Consider the following 6536-nt stretch of genomic DNA (forward strand, 5'->3'; position numbering starts at 1 on the left):
CCAAGCCCGTATTTATAAAAAATGTATATTGTTAACAAAAAATTCATATTAAATTATTATAATTTTGTCATATGGACTATATGGGCCATAGAGGTATGACGGTGTATACGATGTACCTGCTGGGTAAATGGACTAAATATAGACGACTTGAATTTGTGTTGTAAAAATTGTTGTTTTCTTTTTGTTATAAGATTTTGTAAAATTATAAGTTGCCCCCCCCCCCTTAACCAAGGCTCTGGAGCCGCCCCTGGGATGGTATTAAATTTGAATTCAATGATATAATAATCACTGTATAAGAAAAATGGTTCTGAGCGAAGACGGTCAGTCAGCCTATGATATTACTAAGTATATTTGATAATATTGTTGTGCATAAAGTAATTTATATTTAACCTATTTACATGAAACCTTGTTTTAAATTTTCAATCCTTAGCTATAAAAGTTGAATATTATACAAATTTTTAACTACAAAATAATTATTAAATTTTGTCGAAATGAAAACCTTAAATGATTATAAAAAAAAATTGTTCCTATGTATTTTTAATATTTTTCAACTGCCATTTAAGTAATATATCATCAGGAGCCTTCTATTAAATTTTCACGCTTTTTTACCAAACAAATACAATTTTATTGACAATTATAGAAAAAAAACCCAAAATAATTGAAAACTAACATGTCCGGTAAACAGTTCAAAAAGAGTCAAAATATTTTCAAAATTTGATTGTGTATAGAAAATGAGAATAATAAATATTCAGTGAAATTTTCATGTATCTACTGTTATTCGTTTTTGAATTACAATAAAATAACAAAATCGCTACATGAGAAATCGAGTGAATATCCAATATCGTAAAAATATGAATCGCTCATAAAAATTTAATTTGATTTTCTTGTGGATATATTTTTTGATAAAGGTAGACAAACTTTAGAATAATCTTGTATTACAATATCAAATCTTAGATTTAAAAATAAAAAATTTTATAAATGCTTAACTCAAAATAATTTTCGTGATTTTTCCGTATTTTTTCAAGATTTGAACTTTAAATGCTTATTAAAAATACTGTGACAAAAGATTTATAATATTTTTTAAATCTCATTGTCACAATACAGTAGGAGCTTTGTGTTCAATTTGCAAGCTTTTGTACACAACAAATAAAATTATATTGACATTAATAGAAAATAAACCTAAAAAAGTTTGAAACAGAGTATATCCGCAAACAGCTCAAAACAAATCAAAATATTTTGAACATTTTTTCATGGAAAAAAAAGGCTGATATAACGTTCAGTGAAAATTTCATGTATTTAAAATCATATTTTGTTTCTTAATTTTTATTTTGTTTTTCAGGGTGCTTTGAAAATCTATTGGGAATTTAAAATTTTGACCTCCTCAAAGTACCAACTAGATTCACTTTCCCGTTGAACAAAATACTGAAGTTGGAAATTGAAGTATTATTTCGACTACTAATCGTGTTCACAGACACAAAAATAAAAATGTAAAAAAATTAATTAAAAAATTAAAAAACACACTTCATTGTAAAACCAATACATTCATCGCTCCGCTCAGTATCTAAAATAATGAAAAAAAGTTTTACGTAAAACTAATTTTTGACTAAATTAATTTCTTGATTTTGTTATAACAAAAATACAAAGAACCGTAGATAAATGAAATATTATTTATTAACAAAACGTTGATATTATTATCTTTATAAAAATTGAATATTAACTAATTAATAAACTAATATAATTTTTTTTTTCATTATTTATTTAAGTTTCCTGACATTGTCTTCTAAACTTATTACTAACCAAATTAAACAGTTTTGCCCTTTAAATATATTACAGTAATTTGACATATATTCAAACAAATAAAAACAATTTTAGTTAATTTGTTGTATTTGAAAAACGATATGGGAAGATTTGAATTTTTTACGTGTTCTATTTTCATATACCTACACAATGACATTATTAAAAAATTTAAATTAATTGTCTAGTATTGCCTATTTATACTACGAACGGCACGAATCTATTCGTATACTTCTACAATAAGTTAGTATTAATTCAAAAAATAATAACAATAATAGGTACTTACATGGTATAACTAAATATTATTATAAATTTTAAAATTAAGTATTATAGTTAGATTGATTTAAGAAAAAAATAATTCAACTATCCGTATTAGGCACTGGTAGCAAAATAAATTACTATAATCTAATTATATAATATACATATAAAAATTAATGTTTTTTTAATTATATTTTGTAGATTCAAAAACTTCTGGTCTGTTTTCAATAAAATATAATACCTATCAATTATTTAACTGTGCAAAACTGAACTACATTGCCTAACCGGTCTACTGCCAATTAATATTTGGTAACGATGAAACATGGAGGGAAAAATTACCTTCGATATTTCTGTATAAATACCCTACGTCGATAAGCATAGTCACCAGTTACTTCTCTTCTGTTCATTTGATTAAATAACACAATCAAAACAACACACCAAAAATGGCCGCTAAGGTAAAAAACTTAATATAACAGTCTACACGTGTAAATTTAAAAATGTTCAATTCATATCGTGTGTGGAATTAAAATATTGATATGAAATTTTTTTTTTAACGCATGTTTGTTATTGTTTTTTTTTCAGTTCATCATCCTCGCCGCTTGCGTGGCTACCGCACTCGCCCAATACTCTGCCCCAGCCTACAAGCCTGCTTACTCAGCACCCGCTTACTCAGCACCAAAGGCTTACGCCCCAGAACCCACATACGCCCCGAAACCATACAGCTTCGAATACAGCGTAAACGACCCACACACCTACGATGTGCACAGCCAATCTGAGCACAGCGACGGATACGGCAACGTCAAAGGAACTTACAGCCTTTTGGAAGCCGACGGTTCCACCCGCGTCGTCGACTACACCGCTGACTCTACGGTTTCAACGCTGAAGTCAAGAAAATCGAAGGACACGGATACAGCGCATCTGCCCCAGCTTACATATCCGCCCCGGCCTACAAGCCCGCTTACTCCGCACCAGCTTACTCTGCACCAGCCTACTCCGCACCAGCTTACTCCGCACCAGCTTACTCTGCACCAGCTTACGCTGCACCAGCTCACTCTTACGCCGCCCCAGCCTACTCTGCACCAGCTCACTCTTACGCCGCCCCGGCTTACAAACCAGCCCCATACAAGGCATACTAATTTCCAACCAAACCATTCCGACTGTGTCACAACACCTATCACTGAGCTGAATTCCGTAGACGAGAATCTTGTCTACAGGAAACGGCTTTGATCCTCTCATTGCCCGAACATGTTTAATTTATTCAATTGTTAAATTATTTGTCAAATAAATAATAAACTATTTATTTGATTTATATTACAAATCACTTGTATTTTTGTATTCACTTCTCCTTATAATACCTATGAATGATTTTAAACCATCGTCGTCTCGTCATCCTAGAGTGCGGACTGGAATTTTAATAATTTTACTACTTTCAGTTCATCGAAATAAAAAATAAAGGTTTTATTAAGATCTTTTTGTGTATTAATACTTTAAACAAGCATTAATAAGGTATTGAAAAAAAAAAAATGCATTATGTTATACGAATTTAAAATGGTTTCAGTTAACTTAAATAAAGAAAAATCAAGGTATAGCTTAAGTTCTATTTGAGTATTCACTGCACATATTTCTAATGTATGCAAAAAAAAAATATTAGTGTGTTTGTTAGAATACACGACATAAATTAATACTTACATTAATATTTAAGTTTGATTGGAATTAAAATAATGGATGTTGAGCTGACTGTTGAATAGGGTAATATTCAATAGTGGAGCGATAATAATTTAGAAAAACAATACCTAGGTAACCAGGAAACATATAACGAAATATAAATATTCATTTATTTTTCACTCAAACAATATCACAACGTTTACTTAATTTACATTCCGATAAAATATTTTAATTTTTCAGTAGATGTACGAAGGATCGATTTCAGCGCATTCTTATAGTTGTATTTTATTGATTATATTTTTAAGTTTTATTTAAAATAAAGCGGATAAGTGGATGTCGCTCTGCTGTACAGTAGGTTACAATTGGGTCAATGTATAATGGATTATATTTAACTTCAATTAAATGATATAATATCGTTGTATAAGAAAAACGATTCTGAGCGAAGAATATTTGTCAGTCTGGATTTTTTTATATTGTTATTATTTATTATACCTATAGCCTGTTAGTTGAATTAATAATATTATAATATTACTATTTTTTATTCGTTGCTATGGTGAGAAACAAATCGTTAGAAATTAAATTCACATTTTTAGTGGTTTTTCGTAAATTGTTGGTGATTTTTCCCATGGCATTAAATAACTATTGAGAATATCGAAAAATGACCTGTCTTAATTACCATCCTGATCCAATTTTCTAAAAGATATGATACTATATGTGTAAATCGAAGCACTTCTTCTAGTAGAAATTTTTTATACAGTATAAAAAAAAAAATAATAAACACAATTGTAAAACCACTAGCTTCCAAGCTCCTCTCTGAATCTAAAATTTATAATAAATGTGTTAAATGTTCCGTTATCGCCTATGAAATATTCACTTAAATTATTCACTTTAAAAAAATGTGTCATGTTATATGAGTTCAAAATATCAGTTTGCCACTTTCTAATAGGTAGTTAATTAAAAAAATGAGTAATATTATACTATATACATCTTTTATGAAAACAAAATATAATATAATACATACTTGCCCTGTATTTTGTTATAATTTAAATTATACTAATTGTCAAACGTCATATTATAATACTTATTTAATATCACTAATAACTAAAAAAGAAATATTTGTTGAGTTAAGTCACGATTGTTCTCATTTTGGTGTATTTTGTGAATAGATGACTTTTAATTAGTAAATTAAGTATTTTTTTATTCAATACATTTATAAAAAGCTTTATGCTCAATGCTTAAGTCTATTTATTCACAATTTTACTCTATAGTATCTAGTGTTATCGTAACAATAAGAACTGAATTAACTCAAATTTGTTAGGTATTATACATAGCTACCAGTAATGTTATGTTTTTTCGAGTTAATGAATTGCATGTTATGATATGCAATGGTTAATCTGCATTATTTTATACAAAATTACACTTTAAAATGTATTAAAATAATATCCTAATATCCAACTGGATAGCGTCCCATAATATCGAGTACAAAATAAATAGTTGAGCTAATGGAAATGAAAACAATGTAACAAAAGATGAAACTGATTTGAAAATGGAATATGAAATTTTTTTCTTGATATTAAATCTTAAGTTGTTCATAAATTAGATTAATAAATATTATCTAGGAAAAATTACTAAATGCATATATCGGTCAGTACCTATATAATAGAATAGTACCTAAAAATATAGTGTACATAATATGATAAAATATTTCATAAATATGATGTTAATAATATAATATAGTAGCATATTATGCTATTGTTATTATAATATGCTTTAAACAAAATTATCTATTTAATGTATATTATATATTATATATATATATATATATATATCTATATCCTTATAAAGTTATGTAAATGACATAATACTTTTATTTTCAATTCAGAAATATAACTTTTTAGTATATAAGTGACATAGTGATTTTAAATACGGTTTAAGTCAGTTTTACTTTTTACTTTCCTGCTCATAGTCATTGTCTTATTTTAATTTAAAATTCATAGGTAAGTAAAATGTATTGTGGTTTTTGTTATTTTTCTATAAAAGTGTGTGTATTGCGTGTATGTGTTAAACTGAAATGAAGTTGAACTCGTTCCGTATAAATCAAATTGATAACAAACATATACACGATATTTTAAATGTGAATACTAATTAACTGATAAATTAAATTTACAAAAGTGCAAAAAAAAATTACAACATGCATGGCATAATAAAAAATGATAAAAATAATTAATATTATAATATTTTCATCTTATTAGCGGTTTAGGTAGATTAGGTTAATTGAATGCAGTCGGACAAAATAAACTCCTACTATGGCAACGTCTGTATTACATCGACTTTGTGACGCGCGGTATTTGTCGAAAAACCTTCAGTGACTGTAAATATATTGCGTCTACTGTCTATTAGTAGTTTAACTTCAAAAATGTCTTATCTTTTTATAATACATGATCTAACATATAATTCATAAAATAATTATTTTAAATTTCTTGAAAAATGATGAACATTACCTAACATTCTTAACTTCAATCATGTTTTAGTGTAGGTACTCATTTATATTAAATTACAAATTTCATAAATGTATTTATTTTAAAATCAAATAGTTGAATTAACATTGTTTACATAGTTTAATATGCCATATGAATAAATAAAATAAACCTAACGTAAGTTTAAATCTTATTTATTGTTATCATTACCGTGATAATATTTTAGATTTTCAGTGGAACGATGAATGTATAAATTTTACAATGATTTGTGTTTTATTTTATTTTTCTTGTCTGTGTACACGATATGTGTCAAAATAATGCTTTGATTTTCAACTTCAGTAT

The sequence above is a fragment of the Acyrthosiphon pisum genome, chromosome A1 (assembly GCF_005508785.2).
Source record: "Acyrthosiphon pisum isolate AL4f chromosome A1, pea_aphid_22Mar2018_4r6ur, whole genome shotgun sequence".
Lineage (NCBI taxonomy): Eukaryota > Metazoa > Arthropoda > Insecta > Hemiptera > Aphididae > Acyrthosiphon > Acyrthosiphon pisum.